The 21387-nt window shown below is 37.9% G+C and overlaps 1 long non-coding RNA gene across 2 annotated transcripts in view; it reads left to right on the plus strand.

The window, feature by feature from the left end:
• The window catches only part of LOC147580207 (uncharacterized), a 65888-nt gene that overhangs the window by 21737 nt on the left and 22764 nt on the right, over window positions 1-21387 (plus strand). For both annotated transcript variants that reach the window (XR_015252633.1, XR_015252632.1), the window contains one exon: window positions 17210-17269. This is a non-coding gene — a long non-coding RNA (uncharacterized LOC147580207). The remainder of the gene's footprint in view (window positions 1-17209; window positions 17270-21387) is intronic.

Below are 21387 nucleotides of genomic sequence, written 5' to 3' on the forward strand. Positions count from 1 at the left end.
GTGCTTCTGTTTTTCTACCAACTTCAAGAAACTTATGTTTTCAGCAGTTTCACTTTATAGGAGAATAGCATACCTAAATCAAGACACACAAGCTCAAATGCCCAGTTGGGCCAGGAACAAAATATTAATGTGTCAAGATGTGGGTTCCAAATAGTTCTTAAGGACTGTAGGAACGAAGGAGCTAGGGAACATTCTCCATTTAAAACCACTCACATACAAGTTAAAACATTATATTTTAAAAAATTAATGTTTTCATTTTTTGAGAGAGAGAGACACACACACACACAGCATGATGGGGGGGGGGCAGAGAGAGAGAGGGAGTCATAGAATCAGAAGCAGGTTCCATGCTCTGAGCTGTCAGCACAGAGCCCCAAGAGGGGCTCAAATTCACAAACTGTGAGATCATGACTTGAGCCTAAGTTGGACCCTTAACGCACAGAGCCACCCAGCCTCCTCAAAATTAAAACATTTTAAACCATGTCCTGGTCAGACACAATCTATTTTCAGGCTATCTTCTACTTGAAGGCCACCATTTGCAACTTTTTTTTCCAGTTGGAAGGACTGTGATAATCTTAGAGACGTTTGATATTGATTATAAAGTCAGAAAAGTGCTTGTAAGAGTTTCCCTGTGTCCCCCCAGCCAGTTAGCACTAGATATGCATAGCCCTTCACAGTTAATGAAAGGGTTAAGTATCACCAAGCTCTCTAGTGACACGGAGAAAAAAATGTCAATCCTCACAGCTCAGAATAAAGTGAGAGGATAAAGAGCTATAATAACATTTGGAGAAAAATCACAGTTCTTTTGATTATGGAAGATATTCATTCTTTAGCAAGGCAAACACAATTTCACAAATGCTTTTATTTTTATGTATTTGTGTTTGTTTTTCAACACTGATAAGTATTTAAAAGCATTTGAAAGCCTGTGCCTCTTCACAAAATCATCATCTTCCACTGTAGATTTGAAAGAAATAAAGTAATTGGGGAAAACAACATTGGCAAACCTCTTCAATAGAGCAATGAAGTCAGCTATTACCCTAGCATGATTCCTGGTGTGAGTGTGTAAATGATCATTTGGTTCTTGGTGTCAATGTTTTCAGATCTGGGTCTTTTGGTGTATGAATCTTCAGGAGTTACATACAATATGTTGATCATATTCTACAGCAGCAAAGGCTGTAGTGATCTGCTTTGTCTAAGATCAGTCTCATTGCCATTATTAAGAAAATCTCTCAAAACCTTCAAAGGCAGGCTGCTAGTCCTAAGTACAAACTACTAAACTGTGGCATAAAATTTAGTAAACCCAATTAAACTGGGACTGTTAGTGGAGGTAATTTATTAGTCATGTGAATGCCCCTTCTCTTGGGTCACTCTGTTTATGTTATGGACTAATCTAGAAAATCATACGGGGCATAGTTCTGTTAAAAGCCTCAATCAGTGGGCTCTGTATTGCTTGAAGTGTTTAATATTCCATTTAAGATAACCCATTTCAGGGCAGTTGGAAAAAAACAAACAAACAATGATGCAAGTCCATCTGCCAACTGAGCAATCTACATTTTTTGGATGACAATGCCTTAGCATTTGTTAGTGGCCTCCTTGAAATATGGAGAAATAAAAGATGCACCTTGTCAGCAGAAGCAAAGGTGGCCACATAATTGATGCATCGTTATCCATTTCCAACAGAAAAGCTAACTCTTATCTCTGCAATCTAAGCATGCAACATGGGCTCTAAATATGCCAGCTTTGGAGTGTAGGGGGCAGTGGAAAGGTGGGTAACAGCGTTGGTAGCTGTCATTCTAAGCCAAGGAAAGTCTATTAGAGATGTGTGCATTCTCTAATCTGACTGCTTTCAGAAGGCTGCTTGATGTCTCCTGAATAATGTATAAAGGAAATAGGAACCTCTGTTGCTCCATGATGCCCCCTGAAACTGACCTGTCATCGGAGGTTACTTCACCATCTTCAAATTTTGGCTCTCCCCACAGGGCTGGCAGTGATATCATTTATATGAAGTCACCTCAGTCTTCCCAATATAGTAGAGTTTACTCTGTTGACTGCATTCCTCACTTATTTTTGGTAATACAAGGTATTCACGTGTCTCAGATAATTTAGAGCCAGATGGAAGCATTTTATCCTTCAACGTAAATTTTAGTGAATGAGAAGTGAACCAGAGGACTTTGGTGTTCTCCAACTTACAAATAGGCCGGGACAGAAACATATACATAACTGACAGAAAACTGAAGAATAATATAACTTTCTGTTGTTTTTATTTATTTATACACTCGGATCCTGCCAGGTATTTCTTTTGGACGATGGTCTGAAACTAATCTATTTTAGATCTAAACTAGAATGATATTATGTAAGTTTTGGAAGAAAAATTAAAGGCATCTAATTACCTGATCAGATCATAGATTAGACAACACATTAATGGAAGAATCAGATGCTGTCATTAAGGGAAGGATCAAGTGACCCAGCCCCAGAATTTTCTGCTTGGTCATTTTACTCTACCATACTCTCCCAAACTCCATTGTCCTGAAGGCCAAGGATCTTTTCCTCTCCATGTCAAGCCTAGTTTCTGGCCCAAAGTAGTCTTTTTGAAAATGACATGAAAGGAGGAGCCTGAGAGGAAAAGCTCCTCACTGTATCAATGGTGTTGAGGTTATAATTATGAAAGCAAATTACTAATTTATATACAGTTTGACATAAGACATCAAATTCCTATTAGAACAGAAAATGCATGGGTGCTCTTGGGTGGTTCAGTTGGTTAAGCAGCTGACTCTTGATTTTGGCTCAGGTCATGGTCTCCTGGTCATGGGATTGAGCCCCACACTGTCAGTGCAGAGCCTGCTTGGGGCTCTTTCTCACCCCTCTCTCAGCCCCACCCTCACCCCACTTGCGCACGCTCTCTCTCTCTCTCTCTCTCTCTCAAAATAAATAAACATTTTAAAAAAGAACAGAAAATGCATAGGAAAATAACCACTCAATTCATAGATGTCAAAGTATAATTTGGTAGTTATTTGCATTACACTACCTTCAGTGTCCCCCATTCCAAGCTTATTAAAGCAGCACATTTAGGATCAGGGCTTAGGAATTTACATGTTTAATATATTTTCATAATATTATTCATACTGATTCATCTTCACACTAAAGTTTGAAAAACACTTTATTCAGCTGTTAAGGCTCCAGCAAGGATCCTCACATAATTTCCAGTGAGAAGTTTATTTTATCTTACTTAAATAACTAGATGTATGGGCAGGGATGGTAATACTGAGTGCATGTATAGATGAGGACATCCCAATCAGGCAGAGTCAAGAATTCCCATGGAAGAGGGGAAAGAGAAACAGTGACCGTGGTTTCAGGTTCTGGGGTTGTCTCCTTGTCTGGGTCTGATAGTCCAATGGGCCACAGGGAATTGGGCATAGCAGTAACCCTCATTCATAAAAGTTGCCACCTTCCCTGATATTTCACACACACACAGAAGTTTCCTGATATTTTGAATTAAGACACCCTCCCATCCCAAGGGAGCCATTTTCCCCTATTTTCAGTCATTAGCAATGAACTCCTTTCTTACTGTTATCTGGAATTTGTATTGAAGATTTCAAATTATCCCTTAGTTCTTAACTATGTTAAAGAAGTAATTTTCAGTTAAAACATGAGTCACTACAAAGGTAATCCTGTATAAAGTATAGAAATATAGGCAGTATAAGGGGCGCCTGGGTGGCTCAGTCAGTTGAGCGTCCGACTTCGGCTCAGGTCATGATCTCCCAGTGTGAGTTCAAGCCCCGCGTTTGGCTCTGTGCTGACAGCTCAGATCCTGGAGCCTGCTTCCGATTCTGTGTCTCGCTCTCTCTCTGTCCCTCCCCCGCTCATGCTCTGTCTCTCTCTCTCTGTCAAAACTTTAAAAAATAAACATTAAAAAAAGTTTTAAAAATATAGGCAGTATTAAAAAAAATTGTATTTATTTAGCCACATGTATCTTTCTAACCTATTTATAGGCATAACTGAAGTATAGCTAACATACAATAAACTGCACATACGAATGCCTATCATTTGACAACTTTTGACATCAGTATACATCCATGAAACCATCATTAAAATCAAGATAGTGAACATATCTATCAACTTGCAAGACTTTCTTGGGTCATGCTTTTTTTATTCCTTCTCTTCACTCATTTCAGCCCACATCTACTTACACACATTTAATTGCTCCTAGGCTTTATGTCACTATGAATTAGTTTGTTTTACCTAAATTTTCTATAAATAAAATATATAGTATGTACCTTTTACTGTCTGGCTTCTTTCACTCAGAATAATTATTTTGATATCCACCTATAATATAACAATGGTTCACTACTTCTTATGACTGAATAGTATCCCAGAGTATGGATATACAGTAGCTGGTGTAAGCATTCATTTCTTGATACCTTTGGGTTGTTCTTAGTTTTTGGCTATAACAAATAAAGCTGCTGTGAACATTTGTGTACAAGCCTTTGAGTATATTGCTTCTTTTCTCTTAGGTAAATTCCTAGCCTGTATCAAGTGGTAGGTGTGTGTTTAATATTATAAGAAGCTGCCCAATTGTTTTCCCAAAGTGTACCATTTTATATTCCAATCAGCGTATGAGAGTTTTAGTTCTTCCACATCCTCACTAATTTGAAATGGTATTTGAATTTTAGCCATTATAATAGTTGTACCACATCATGGTTTTCACTTGCATTTCCTTGATTATTAATGATATTGAGCATCTTTTCATTTTACTCATTCCCTATCTCTGTATTTTCTTTGGTGACATTTATCTACTGAATGTCTTATTTTCCTATTATTAAGATCTGAGGCTTGTTACACATCCTGGTTAAAATCCTTAATCATATGTGTGCCTTGCAAATGTTTTCTCCTACACTGTTGTTCTCTCTTCACTATCCTAGAAGTATTTTTTTCAAAAGCAAAAATTTTAGTTTTGATGATGTCTTATTTATCAATATTTTCTTCTGGGGATCATGCTTTTGATGTCATATCTAAGAAATCATTGCTTACCTAGAAGTCACAAAGATTTTCTCCTCTATTTTCCTATAGAAGTTTTATATAGGTTTTACATTTATGTTTATGATCCCTTTTGAGGATTTTTTTTAGTGTTGTTTCTTTGGTATATTCTATGAGGCATGGCTCAAAGGACAAATGGCTTCTTCAAAGATCTGTCTCAATGTCCACATTCTCCAGGAAGGACTCCTGTATTGTTATCCATGAAGGGCATCAACAAAAATTTGAAATCTATATGGAGTGACACAGGCTGAATCCAAAGCACATACACAACCAGAGTTTATGAAGGTAGGAACACAGGATGACTGCTACATAAATCCTTTCAAGTTATGGTTTCTCTTTTTCTATTCCTACTGAACAAGATATTTTTTACTACACTTGTTTTAATGTTTATTTATTTTTGAGGGGGGAGAGGCAGAGAGAGAGGGAGACACAGAATCTGAAGAAGGCTCCAGGCTCTGAGCTGTCAGCACAGAGCCTGATGCGGGACTGTGAGATCATGACCTGAGCGGTACTTGGAGGCCTAACTGACTGAGCCACCCAGGTGTGCCCTGAAAAATATGTATATATATATATATATATATATATATATATATATATATATATTCTCTAGCCCTGATCCTGATGGAAGTATCTGGAGAACTAAAAACCGAGATTGGAAGGGATGGTGCATAGAACAGCTTCCTGATACTATTAATATATATTCTCTATCTGCTACAGTTTTGTAACAGAAGCAACTCCCTCCTCTTAACTTCTTGCCTTTTATCTCCTCAGCCTGCTAACCTACACACTGAGAAATCATGGGGAACAAAGAGCCTAGGGCATTAGCCCTCTGATGTGAAACAAAGGGAGGGTGTGAAATACCTCATACCACAATTATGAAAACATAAACCTAGCAACTTATGAATTTTTCTGAATTTATTTTAAAATATTTAATTTTATACAGGTACTCAGCTGCAGTTTCTATACATAAACATTCAGCCAAAGTACCATTTTCATTAACAAGATTGACTGCTAATGAGAAAATGTCTATACCACATTGTTAAATGAAAAATTTGGGTATGAAAAATAGGTAGAGTTATGAGGCTGCTTTGAAAAAACACTTTTTTTCTATGCATATTATAATACTATACGTGTATACACAAAAATGACCAAAAAATATCTCCCAGTGGTAAGAAAGTAATTTTTATTTAATTCTTTGTGTTTTCCTGTTATTAAATTTTTCTCTAACAACTGTTTTCTTTTATAAAATTATTTTATATAAAGTATCTAAACAGCCTTAAAAATCATATTGGAAAAACATTGGCAATTATATAACCACAGGTTTCTGTAAACCTGCTAAACAGAATTTTCCTCAATAATAAAATGTTTACTGTGGTACACATATCAGGAAAGTAGTGAGACTGTGGGCTGGTAACTGTGATATGAAAAACAGAATGCTAAAAACATATCCATTAAGACATTAAATTCTACAATGGAAATATTCTACCTTTATCACTCACTATTTGGATTGCTCAGTTCACGTTAGGCCCTTGTTAGAATTCCAAAGGGTTTGTTGCAGGAGGAGAAGCTCTCCCACATCATTATTTAATATCCCTCTGTGTCTTCACATGTTTGAGTCTGTAAAACAATTCTGTTCTAAGACACTGAAGATGAACTCCTGAGGTTGAACAAAAGGATTCACTTGTCTCACCAGAAATTCAAAGTTGTTATGAAACAGAAATCCTGCTTCCCCTCAGTAATAGAGTAGCCATGAATCACAGCATCACGCTGGCTTGATCATAATCTAACACTTCATGCGTCAGACAATAACTTGATTTGTCAAGAGAATATCCCTATGAGGGCTGCCAATAGTATTGATGCCCACTGAAGAGGATATAATTAAGCCCTTGGTGAGCTAATTTCATTTTCTTTTTTAACAATGTGGGGTGCATAAGTGTAAAATACAAAATAGAAGGTGCTAAGAAACCTTGCTGCGCCCAAATCCAGAACAAGGGTTTAACCTCTCTTTGATCTGATAAAGGATGTTTAGAGACATTCAAAACACCCTTTCCTGAAATATCCCACACTCACAGGATATGTGTTTGTTTCTACCAACTAAGCACCATCAGGCTTTCTCCATGTAAAACTGTTTCTTCCAAATTAACTGCAGAAAAGCTTAGTGCCTCATGCTTGTTACCTGCTTCCGTTATGGCTTGAGGACAGAGAAATGGATTCTGATTCACTTTACCCTGTGAGCAGTTTGGAGTAAAGGTATTTGTTGATTAGGGTAATTTCTTAGAAGCTTGTTATTTACTTGGGAACATCCATTACCCAACAATTGGAAGGATAAGGAGTTGAATCAGCCATATTTTTAGTTAAGATAAAAATTTTATGTTGAGACAAGCAAGTAGCAGGTTAATAGTAATCTTAATCATGCCCGTGCAGGGATAAACTGTGAGGTTGCATGAGGGAAGTTTTCAACTATGTCATTTCTATTACAAAGAAATAACATCTATATACAAAATTCTCTTCACCTTTTACCTTTCCCCACCTTCCTTAACTAAGCATCATTTCTTTCAAAACACTAGGAAGGAGTTCATTACACATATTGCACATCTTGGTAAAAAATATTATATTAGTAGGAGGATTGAAAGAGCTGCAAAGATTATTTTGAGTTCAGCCCCAAACCGATAACCAATAAGATAAGCATGTTGATTTAGTAATTTGTACCTCTCTAAACCCTGGGCTCATCCCTGCTGCGATGCACAGGCTGCACGTTATGCCAGAGCCTGAGTCAAGGGCAGGGTGGGGAATAGCCCCTGCATAGAAGTCCTCACAGTGTGGTGGCAAAGCCAGATTGTTAGTGAGAGGAGGAAGAGGATTATTGAAATATATTTTAAATTTATTACCTTATGGTCAGAGCACATCTAGGTGGTCATTGTGCCCCTGACATACATACATACATACATACATACATACATACATATATTTAGGTTCTAGAGGCTCCAAAACTATCATGGTACAGGCAGGGCCAGTAAGCAGGACAAACCAAATCTGAATTTGTTCACGAGAAAGGGCACAAAGAGAGTGAATGTAATGTACAGGTCCTCACTTGCCATTGTTGGTTATTTACTCTCTTTTTTCCTTGTCTTCCTATATTCCCAAATTTCCAGAGCTTTTAACCTCCTGGGTTCTCCACTCTAAAAGGAGATGTTATCCAAAACTCTATTAACATTTCTATGCATGTGTTTAATAGGTTTTGTCCTAGCTTCATTGGAAGTTTCAAAAGGAACAAAGAGAGAAAATATAAACAAAAACGAACTCAGACTTGTGGCACCTCAGTTGGGGAGAACTTTGGAGGCAAAAGATCTTCTCTCAACTTCCTACCTCAGGAACCATGAGGACTTCTCTATGTATGAGATCAGCTGTGATTTTTCTCATGGGTTGTCTGTGGTGTTTTATTCTAAAAGGTAATTCAAGATTTGGGAGGCCACACATGTAATGAAGAGAAAAGTGAAGAAATGAAGACAGTTTTCTCTGCCATCGGTCCACAGTGTCTGAATACACTGGGAATCCTTTTAAAACTTCCTTGCAAATAATAATACCAGACTAATAGTGTTTTAAGCAAATAGTGGTTTGTTTCTCTCACATAACAAGGAGTCCAGAAGCAGTCACTGACATTAAGCATCACGGATCGACACATAGACCTTTCCTTGTCATATTTCTTTTTCTAACTTCACCATTTTTGTCACAGACCAATCCCTGAAGCTCATAAATTAGCCCTAACCGTTTCCCACATTTTTATATTTGTCTTTCTCTCCTGTATCAGAAAACAACAACAATAACAACAAAAACCATCAACTGTTCAGGAAATGTATCTAGACTGACTTAGGAAGGTACCTCTTTATCTGGGCGATTCCTCCCATTGGCTATCCCTATTTCTGTGTTTATCAAGCTTGTCCCACTTGGAATTTGTTTTGTTTTTGATCCCAGTACCAGGCATTCTTCCTTACACACTGCTTTCCACTCCTCCCCCAAACAAGTTTTCATAGATTTTGAAGCTTCAGGGTTTTGAATTTTTAAAAAACATTACCATTTTAGTGTTCCATGACAGCACACCCCAGTTCTACTACAGTTCTTGATGTTTTATGAGTGTCCATTGCCTTAACTGCTGATATTATCAAATGTCTCTCTTTTCTCCTTATCCAGCTCTATGCTACATTTACTTTCTCTTTTAATTACCTTCTCTCATCCAAACACAAACTCTTTGTTGGTCTGCTGCATCCAACTTTGCATCTATAGCCAACTCTATTCTCCTGACATTGGGAATGCTATTTATAATTGCTTTCTCTACGTCTCAACCTAAAAGGTTCATTAGAACCTTGTTTTCAAATTTTCAAAATGTAATTGATGGCAAACAATCTACATTAAAAGTATGTTCAAAATCATTAACCATTAGGTAAATGCAAGTTAAAACCACAATGAGTTATCCACCTGCCAGAATGACTAAAGTAAAATATAAATGCTGGCAAAGGTGTGGAGACACTGGATCACTCACACATTGCTGGTAAGAATGTAAAATAGCATAGCTTTTCTGGAAAATGGTTTGATGCCTTTTTGCAACTATCATGTGACCCAGATATCACTCTTGGGCATTTATCCCAGAGAAATGAAGAATTATGTTCACCACTAAAACCTATACATGGATGTTCATAGCAGCTTTACTCATAATAGTCAAAAACCGAAAATAACCCAGATAACTTTTAACAAGTGATTTGTTAAAGGATACCATGGAATAATATTTAACAATAAAAAAGAATGAACTATTGACATATGACAAATTTCTAGGAAATTGATTACACTTAGTGAAATATGGCAATCCCAAAAGATTACATACTGTATGACTCCAATTATATAACATTTTTGAATTGACAATATTTTAGAAATGAAGAACATATGGTTGTGGTTCCCAGGGGTTGGCATCTGGGTGAAGTGGGGACAGGGAAGAAGATATGATTTAATAAAATGTCCATATGAAGGATCATTGTGCTGATGGAAATGTTGTGTATGTTAGCTGTATGAATGTAAATATACTAGTTGTGTTCCTACTATACTTCTGTGAGATATAACTGTTAGATGGGGAAATGGTAGATGGGATTTCTCTGAGTTATTTCTTACAACTTCATGTGAATCTACAATCACCTTAAAATAAATTATTTAATTAAAATTTTAATCACATTTGTTTAGGATAGTGTACATAAATAACCTGTAAAAGTTGAGACAGCAAATAGAAACTACTTTATTTCCTAGAATGAGAAAATTCCTCTTAAAAATTACATTGCATAATATAAGTGTATCCTTTCTTCTTATTAAAAATATTTATTTACTTATTTACTTATTTACTTATTTATTTATTTATTTATTTATTTATTTATTTATTTATTTATTTATTTCAAGAGAGCACAAGTGGAGCAGGGGGAAGACAGAGAAAGGGAGAAAAAGAATCTTAAGCAGGTTCCTCACCCAACACTTGATCTTACAACCATGAGATTATGACCTGAGCGGAAATCAATTATCTGATGCTGGTGTGCCTGAGTGGTTCAGTCAATTAAGCATACAACTTTTGATTTCAGCTGGGGTCACCATATCATGGTTTGTGAGATTGAGTCCTGTGTCATGCCAGAGCCTCCTTGGAATTGTCTCTCTCCCTCTCTCTGCTCCTCCCCTGCTCTCTCTCATGTGTTCTCAAAATTATAAACATTAAAAAAAAAAAAAATCAGATGCTTAACTAACTGAGCTGCTCAGGTGCCCCAATATCCCCTCTTCTAAGTTATTTCATCAAATCTTACATTAACCGTATTGGAGTGGAGGTGGGCAGCAGGATGGGTTAAGTGGTTGCTGGTTATGAAGGAGGGTGATTATGATGAGCACTGCGTGTTGTATGTAACAAATCACTATATTCTACACCTGAAACTAAGAGTACACCGTGTTATCTAACTGCAATTTAAATAAAAACGTGAAAAAAATGAAAAAATAATTTTCTCCACCTTGATATGGAAACATTTGTATGACTCTCTATTTTCTTCTTAGACATTCTACAGAGAATCAATTTATCTTGGTTTTTGGTTTTCTTTCTTTCTTTCTTTCTTTTGGAAGAAATCATCTCTTAAACCATAAAACAAAAACTTATTAGGAAATGTCTTTAAAATGTATTTCAAATATTTCAAACATGTCTGATATTAAACTGATGCCATTTGATTAATAGTTTTAGTAACCTCATACATCTTAGATAAATGTTTCTTTGAAAAATACTGCTTTTAGGGGCACCTAAGAGCTCCCAACTTCAGCTCAAGTCATGATGTCACAGTTTGTGGGTTCAAGCTCCACATTGGTCTCTGTGCTGACAGCTCAGAGCCTGAAGCCTGCTTCTGATTCTGTGTCTGTCTCTCTCTCTTCCCCTCCCCCACTCGTGCTCGTTCTCTCTCTCTTAAAAATAAACATTGAAAATTAAAAAAAAAATACCGCTTTTATTGAGTAGATACAAAAGAATGTTTATGATTAAGAAAGCCATTAATGAAACCCTAGAAAATATGAAGAATTGAGGAATGAGAAGAAACCAAGGAATTGGAGAAGACAGAAGAACTGAGAAAGATTGCCATGAAGTATAAGGCATAGACCGTGTTATACACTGTCACTGTGAACATAATTTCTTCATATTTATTCTCCATCTAGCTGACTCCCTCTTCAGCTGCATTTTCACTGATCTTAAAATTATCCATTAAGCTTATTTTAAAATTATTTTTAAGTAAACATATTAGTGCGGCACATCATATATAAAGACAAGTATACATATTCTAAGTCTTTAGTTTAATGAATTTTTACCAGGTGAGCCCAGCCATGTAATCACCACTCAGATCAAGAAATATATCACCAAAACCCTAGACGCCTTCATTATGCTTTACCCCAGTCACAAACCAGACTCTCCCCAAGGGTAACTAATATTCTGATCTATATGACTTATAGATTATTTGTACTCGTTTTTGTATATTATACAAATGGAATGTGATTACCTTTCCCACAATCAACCTTCTTCCTTAACCATTTCCTATTTTGGTTTTCTAAATTAGAATGCTTAAGATCATCTTCTTTTTCTCCTCCTCATTCCCTATTGCATCAACTATTAGCTCTGGTTTTTAAAATTTCTCCTGATCTTTGTTACTATTAGCACTAATTTAGGAGGTTATTAAAAACTATTTTGGAAATCGATATTCAATAGCCAAACTAACTGTCCCCCTGCCCTCAATATTTTCCTCTCTGCATTAATATTTTCTCCCTACTTCTTCCAACATGATCTTTCTAAAACAAAAACCTAACCAGTCACTCATATGCTTGAAAGCAAGCCATATCTTTGCTTTGACTTCTGGGGGGGAGGACAGAAAAAGAAAAAAGAGAAACAATTAATCATTTAACTTGTTTGTAAATCCCTTGAAGATCTGTCCCTGGCATATTTCGCTGTGTTCACTCGGCCTACAGATCCCAGCATGCATTATACTCCAGTCGTATGGTATTATTTGCAGTCTCAAAAACATAGTCTTTCACAAACCTCTAAGTACTTAACATGCTCAGATGTCTTCCCAGGATGCTTTCTACTTCTTTATTTGCCTAGTGGAGAGCCTATTCAACAACCAAACCTCAATTAAAATACCATCACTATCCCTCGTCTCACCCTTAGAGACAATTAGGAGCAGCATGATACTCATTCCAATGTAATCCATAGCTGCCTCTTTGTAGCACTTTTAACATCGTGCAATGATTTCTAGACATCTCTCTCTGCTCTGTGGATTGGGAGTTTTTCCCACTTTTTCCCATATTCTCCATGTTTACAAAAGTATACGATAAAGAGTTTTTCTATTTGAATGAAAGAACAGTAAAAAAAAAAAAAAAAAAAAAAAAAAAGTGATGTAATACTCTCAAGAAGCATCTAGGAAGGAAGAAAAGTATATGCCCTCACACAAAAGGGGATTTAAGATCAGTCTTAAAGAATGTGTATAATTTAGGTAGGCTGAAAAGGAGGCATTTATCTGTCATTACTGAAGATCAGAAACACTTCTTGGGAAAGGTATACCTAGTGGATCCCAGGCATCAATGAGAACATTTTAGACAACAAACTGCTTCCTTGGGCCTCACCAAGACCCTCATCCAGCACCTCAGCCACCCAACTCACATGCTGGCCCTGGCTCATGGATGTATTTTGACAACCTGAAAATCATAGAACAAGCATTGGCCTGGGATTTAAACAGTCCTAGGTACAAATCCCTGCTGTTTGCAGGTTTTGTTTGGCCCGTTCTACATCTCCGTTTCATCATCTCTGTGGTGGGAATAACATGTCCTTTTTCAAAGGGGTTAATGTGAACATCAAATGAACTAAGGTTTATAAAGTATCTGGAAGAACACTTGGCAAGTAGTGCCATAGTATTGTAGTTCTCTTTTCTGTTCACCCAATGGATGCATGTAATTTTTTTTTCTTTCTATATATTGACTGTGTGTTGCAGGCTGTACATCGTACCAGGCTGAGTAAAGGGGACGGTGGGGGTTGAAATACTGTGTGCATTAACTGTGTGGAAGGCTGCGTGGAGGCGATTGTAACACCAGCCAGGGCTGAGCACCAATAGTAAATCCTGCTATGTTCAATGTGTTCTGTTGACCCCTGAGATTCCCTGGAGGCCCAGTATGGCCTGGATTGCTGACACCAACATGGTGAGAACAGTGCTGCTCAGGGCAAAACAGCTAGCCCGCTTCACCCGATTTTGCACAGATTCAGAGCACTACAGTCATTCCATCCGATCTGTGCTTTGAAGACATACAGAGGAACAAATGTCTCAAAACAAAGCCCACATGCTAAGTCAGCTAGTTCTAAAGCTCCAGTCAAGGTTGCACATAAATGAATCTGTTCTTGCCTATAGAGTTTCTATTCCTATGCCTTTCAGCAACACTGTCTAAGTATCTCATGCAGACACAGCTATATCTAACACTGGGAGAACAGAGGGACCCGAAAAAGCAATGGAATTGCCCAAGATTCAGCTGCTCAATACATCTGCTGCTTGAAAAGAAATATCAGCCACTGTAGGTTTTTTTTCTATATGATACCATGTACATTCATTTATTTGACAAATACTTTTTAAGCATGTACTATATACTAAGCGCAGTGTTACATGCTTGAGATTCAACGGGAAACAACACAGGTAAGGCCTGTGATCATAAAACTTATGTTGATTATCAACCAATAGTTTATCAACAACTAATTTGAGAAACTCCCTTGTTCACAGAACCAGTAAAATGTGCAGAGAGACAAAACCACAGAGGAAGCATAATTATTTAGCAAGATACATATTGAGCTGTGGCAACCAAATGCCATAAAAAAAGAGAATACATACAAATTGGGAAATGATTTGCTTGCAGATTTGTTATAGATGCGGATGCAGGATCTGAATGGATGATTTGAGTCACGAATCAGTGACTGCAGATAAGGACATTGAGAGTAGAAGTAAGGGTCAGAGTCAGAGTGACATTATTAAAGATAATAAGACACATTAGCCTGTATTGATTTTCTATTGCACGTAACAAATTGCCACGGACTTGAGGGTGGGTTAGCTGGGTACAATGCTCAGGGTATCATAAGGCTGCAAATAGGGTGTCAGCTGGCTAACCCCCACGTGGGGGCTCAGGGTTCTCTTCCAAGCCATGTGGCTGTTCTTTACCTAGGAGCTGTAAAGTCATGTACACCGTGCTCTCTGGCTAGCAAGACAGGGAGAGAGAGTCTTTGTAACACTTTGCCTGGTTTCGAAGCGCTCATCTTATTAGGTCAAGCCCACCTCAAGATAATCTCCCTTTTTATTATCTCAAAGTCAGTTGATTAGTAATATAACCACAAGAGTGATATTCTGTCAGATTTCCTGACCGTAACTACACTCGGCTGTATGTGTGACACACAAATGTTATTCAGGCATGGCCATCATGGGGCATGGAGGAACCGTGGAAACCATGCTAGAATTATGCTTAAGGTCAGACAGTCGTCCATAAAGGAAACTTCCACAGTTAGCTGTTTTTATCCTTCATATGCTTGTTTGTCCTGTGAGGAGGAGACTTGCAATGTTGAAGAGTAAGACTCCAAAATTGAACCACTTAGCTTCAAATCCCAGCTTTACTTCTTCATAGCTGTGTGACCTCAATGTAAGTTACCTAACCTCTATGATGGCAACAATGAAGAGTTGACTCAAAGGATTTTGCTTTGGGGCACGTGGGTGGCTCAGTCAGTTGGGCGTCCAACTTTGGCTCAGGTTGTGATCTTACGGTGTGTGAGTTTAAGCTCCGTGTCAGGCTCTGTGCCGACACCGCAGAGTCTGGAGTCTGCTTCAGATTCTGTGTCTCCCTCTCTCTCTGCCCTTCCCTGCTCATGCTTTCTCTCTCTCAAGAATAAATAAACATTAAAATTTTTTTAAAGGATTTTGCTTTGATCCTATGCAGATAATAGTAAGTGAACTATGATTAAAAGTAGTACAAATTTCACCACTTAGCATGTATAGAGAAAAATTCCTTAGTTTCTGATTGGTATCTTTTCCTTGGGAATTAAGTAAAGGAGATTGAGTACTCGCTGGTTTTATCAATAGCAAATATTATGATTAGAGTGAAAAAGCAATGACCTTACCTTATTCTGCACTGAAGAGCACAAAATATTTCACTGTATTAGGCACCAAGAGACTGATACCTTAAATTAAATTAAGCAAATGAGTCTATAAGAATCATATCCCTGCTTCTAAGGAGCAGGTCTTCAGCATAACTGAGCCAAAGTAAATACATCCTTCTCTTCTCACACACAACTATGGAAGGATCGGGCATTAAGGAACGTATTTCCTACTTCAGACGTCTGTGGAGAAAGGTGGCTAAACTGTAAATACAGACTGGTGCAACATAAGTGGCATCTTGCTAGTTTCAAAGACACACGTGATCCTAGCTCAGTTCTGTGTTTCACTCAAAAAATAACATTAATATCCTCCAGAAGACACAGTCATCACATCCATCAAGATCCACAGGATGTCAAAGGAGGAAAAGTCATCTGTGAATGCATTCGGCCTTGGGGACAAGGATTGCATACTAGGCATACCTACAATTGTTCCACCACACCCTTGTTTGTCCACTGCATCCACAGTTTTTCCTTTTGTAAAAGTCTCTAGTGTTAAATGCTCAGTAGGATGGGTCTACACAGGAATGCCACGAAGAATTCAGCTAGGCTGTCATATTCTAAGGCAGAAACCCATGGAGAGGGCGATATAGCTGCTGTTCTCATAGTGCATGCAACTGACTGGGTCTAGAGCGTTGACCCTCAGTCTTTGGTATGCAGGTTCTCACACAGAGCCTCTGGTGTGGCGGGCTGACTTTTGGTGTAACACCAGTAGTCTTGAAACCATACTTTAAGAAACGCTGTGCCAAATTATGGAAAGAGCCTAAATGTCCATCAACTGATGAATGGATAAAGAAATTGTGGTTCATATACACAATGGAATACTACGTGGCAATGAGAAAAAATGAAATATGGCCTTTTGTAGCAACGTGGATGGAACTGGAGAGTGTGATGCTAAGTGAAATAAGCCATACAGAGAAAGACAGATACCATATGGTTTCACTCTTATGTGGATCCTGAGAAACTTAACAGGAACCCATGGGGGAGGGGAAGGAAAAAAAAAAAAAAAGAGGTTAGAGTGGGAGAGAGCCAAAGCATAAGAGACTGTTGAGAACTGAGAACAAACTAAGGGTTGATGGGGGGTGGGAGGGAGGAGAGGGTGGGTGATGGGTATTGAGGAGGGCACCTTTTGGGATGAGCACTGGGTGTTGTATGGAAACCAATTTGACAATAAATTTCATATATAAATAAAAAAAAAAAAAAGAAAAAAAAAAGAAACGCTGTTCTACAAGCAGGCAAATTAGCTGGCTATAATTAGGCAAAGGCCATCTGGGCCTAGGCTACAGTGATGCTGGGGGTGGGATGAGGTGGGGCTGGCTGTTTTTTGGTTGTTTGTTTGTTCACTTGTTTGTTTTTGGTATTGGTTAGTACAGGCTCTCCTTTTGAAGCAACGAATTTCGCGTCACTCAGAATGGATATTTAGCAGAAAAAAAAATTTCTCTCCCCCTCAATCTCTTTCAGCTCCGAGAGCCTGCATTTTATCATTTAGACATGGAACATCAGAGAATTCTATAATACAAGGTAACAACATAATGCAAGTAAATGACACAGTAACGACTCCCTTAACATATATTTGTAGTATTACTTATATCTATGTGCAGCTGGGAAAAAAAGCCACTCAACTCACAGAAAAACTTCTCAGCTTACAAAATGGCAACAAATCTGAGTGAACTACAAATGCTTAAGATGTGTGTGTGTGTGTGTGTGTGTGTGTGTGTGTGTGTGTGTGTAATCACAAAAGAAAATAGCTTATTTTGAAATAAACGTATTTTTATTCATCAACTAGAGAGAACTAAATCGCCTTTTGGTCATTCTTAGCATCTCTCATTGCAGTAACACTTCCACCTTGAGAAGACCTTGTGGAAGCTGAAACATTAAGAATGGAGAAAAAAACATAAAAGTGAGACCTAATTAATTCAGATGCTTTCCTCATGGTGACAAGCACTGTGAGGACTCTAGGGTACACACTCTTCACTCCTTAAGCATAAATTTGATGTTTATCTCCACAAGACTGCTTTTTCCTAAAGGGTAGGGCTGCTCAGCATTCTGGAGGCCTGGTATCATGTCATCCCAGGGAGGGTGGGCCAGGAGGAATGTAACAGAATGACGGATGGACCTTCTATCAGCCTGTCCTTTCTGGAAGTGGTCCCTTCCAGAGCTGCTGGAATTTCAGTGGTGGGCAGTACCATGTGTGAAGAAGGGCAGTGGTTGAAAGAGACTAGGGAACTGAACTCTTGATCCAGAGTCACCTGTGCAACTTTAACCTAGCGAGGTCACCTCCCTGTGTCTCACTTTCTTCAACTCAAAATCAAAGCAGTTAGGCTAATGAGAGCTAAAGATGCTTCTATCTCTGCCATCCCATTATCCTGTTACTTAAAGCTAAATTTTAAGTGTGGGGAATCAGAATAATCAGAAATCACAGTACGTATTAGAATAAAAGCCCCCAAATCCTGGTAATCTGCCTGCCCAGATAATTCTAGACATGGTCTTTCTTGCTCCATATACTCTGCACAATCCCATTTTTTCCTAACATAAGGCCTTTGCATATTCTCTTTCTTCCTTCTCTGAGACTCTCTCACAGTCCTTAGCCAGGCTATCCTCTGCGTTCTAACACTAATATTACTTTCTCGGGAAGGCTTTACTTGATTCTCCCAATCTAAATTAGGTTCTCAGTGACTATTCCTTCCTACAACCATTTTTTTTTCCTTTAAACCACCAGTGAAGTTTATAATTTATATTTAACTGTGTTTCATTTGTAAAATGTCTTTTTTCTTCAGAAGACTGTAGAGTCCTGAAGGAATAGAGGTGGGGCCAACTACGTTCAATACTGGGTCTATCAGTCAATATTTAAAACATAGTAAACTATTTTAAATAGATGTCAAGTGAGTGAATGAGCAAATGAAAAAATCAATCACTGTAATTCCTTTCCCTACTCCAACATTTGAAATAAAATGCCCCCTCCTCATCCCCTACCTCAGACATTAATGAGTGAGATGTGTCCCTATGTGTCTTTTGTCTCCGCTCACGAGGGTGCTCTGAAATCTCCCCTCCTTTGATATACCCCTATCCAGGTCTATAATTCCTTATAATTTATGCACAGCAAGTTTCCATCTGTCTTTTAGACCCCAGTGATTAAAAAAAGGAAGCACGCCTCTTCTATGTTCTCCTTACGTATTTCATGAACAGTAAGATTCCCTGCTGTATTAGCTTCCTATTGTTGCTGAAACAAATGATCACAAACTTGGTGGCTTAAACAGAATTGTTATCTCGTAATTCTGTAGGTCACATTCAAAATGGATCTCAGAGTGCCTGGGTGGCTCAGTCAGTTGAGCATCCTACTTCAGCTCAGGTCATGATGTTGTGGTTCCAGAGTTTGAGCCCCACGTCGGGCTCTGTGCTGACAGCTCAGGGCCTGGAGCCTGCTTTGGATTCTGTCTCCCTCTCTCTCTCTCTTCCCTTCCCCACCTTGCACACACACACACACTCTCTCTTTCTCTCAAAAATAAACATTAAAAAAATAGATCTCAAATGGGTGTCAACAGTTCTGTGTTCATTCTGGAGGCTCTTGGGGAGACTCTGCATTCCTTGGTTCACAGACCTCTTTCATCATCTTCAAAGCCCCAAAGGTGGTTTGAGCCCTTCTCACACTGAATCACTCTGATCTCTGCTTCTATAGTTGTAACTCGTATAAGATACCATTCACAGGTTCCAGGGATTAGGACACAGACCTCGACCTCTTTATCTGAGGGGTGAGAGACATTATTCTACATATCATACCTCTACTTTCTCCCAATCTACCTTTGAGCACAGAGTGTTCATAGTGAACCCTCAAAAGTCTCATTTCTACTCCTTTTCCTTTTCTCCTTCATAAGATTTTAAAGAATATTGATCCATATGAAGGAGGCTAGGCAATAGTCACTTGTAACTTATATATATGAATTTCATAGTTTTAACTATTTGCTAAAAAAAAAAACCTAGAAAGTTCATTGGATTTTGTGTTATAATTTTGCTGAGGCACAAATTTTAATCAGTCTTGGAAATATAATTTTTAGTGAGAAAATAAAACTAGTCCATTCTACATTCAATGTCTGTATTTAACATGGCTCTTTAAAATACTATAATGTTATATGGCAAAAATTATATTCTGTAGTGTATCCATGTTTGCAGCATTTTGTAAAGTCTATTATTCCTCAAAGATAGAGTGAACAAAAAATATAATTCTCTATGTCTAACAAACACAGACATATGTTAATTAAGCTTTAGGACATAAAATACACATTTGACCTTATCGTTTATTACACAGCAATCCTGCTGGAAAGGTTTTACAGACAGGAAACAGAAGTTCAGAGATCATCTGCAGTTTACTTAATACCAAACACCTAATAAAGGACGGGGTCAAGATTTGAAGCAATTTTGGTACATGAAGTTCTTTCCACTCCCTCAGATATCAAACTGTATTTATGCGGTTTCCTTTTGTTAATTTTGTCCTTTAAATTGCTGCAGCTTTCAAGTGGCATAAGCAGATTGGGTCCTAACTGAGGTCTATCCTGAGTTGACACTCTTCTTCTGGAGACCCAGGTAAAGGCTTCAGACAACTTTAAAACCTTCAGACATGGGACAAAGGGTCCTTTCCACAGCAAAAGGAATCTCACATATTGGCAAAAATGATTTTTTTTCAGGAGACCAGGATGAAGAAAGAGCATAATACAGGAAGTAGATCCAATTTTAGTTGAACATCAGTTTAGAATTAGGAAGGAAAGCATTCTGGAAGAAAGGAAGTCATCGTTACAGCAAAAAGTATGGGGTGGTTACTAAGTAGGAAGGTGAGCTTAATCAAAAAATAACAGAATCTAATTAGCAACGGCATCTCTGAGGCCCCAGAAATGACTGAAGATCAAGCCATGTAAGCTGGATGGAATACCTACACTGACTATGGTAATGACTGACATTTCATCCTTATGATAAAATCCAAGGAATGAATGAATTTGAAATAGAAAGCTGTCCAAAATTATCTATTTTTCTAGCTAGCCTTCCATCAGTTATTAAAACGTATTTTTCAAAAGATTAAAAAACATAACCAACCTGTAAGTATACAAGGAATACATGTCAAAGATGAAAAAAAGAAACTAGCAAGAAGCCAGCTCCAAATTCATTTGAGGAAATGGAGATTTATACACAATTTAACAAAGAACGGTAAGAATAAGACCGTCATGTTGGATGCAAAGTTAATGTTCAACAGGGCACTGAATCATAACTTTGGAGTTCTTTTTTCACTTTTATTGTAAGAAAATGTTTAAGTTAACTTCTCCTAGAGCAGGGTTTCCCAAATCAGCTGGCATTACTGACATTTGGTTGTGGGGGGCTATCTTGTACATTTTTGGATGTCCACGAGCATGTGAGAATGTTTCCACTCATAGTGATATTCTCCTGAGGAAGGAGTAAAATTGTTTTACAGAGATCAAGACTGTCAGAATTTATCTAAAACTTGGAAACAGGCAAAAGAGATTACTGGATCTTATTTTAGTGCTGTGCTGGGCCTGCATCTTTGAGTTTCTTTTGACTGGGCTACTTTATGTAAGTCGTATGAAAAAGATTTTGGTTTCCAGAGCTTTTTTGATATCAGATTTTTGAATTGGGGA

This window comes from Puma concolor, chromosome B3 (assembly GCF_028749965.1).
Source record: "Puma concolor isolate L17-30 chromosome B3, mPumCon1.1.hap2, whole genome shotgun sequence".
In the NCBI taxonomy this organism is placed as follows: Eukaryota; Metazoa; Chordata; class Mammalia; order Carnivora; family Felidae; genus Puma; species Puma concolor.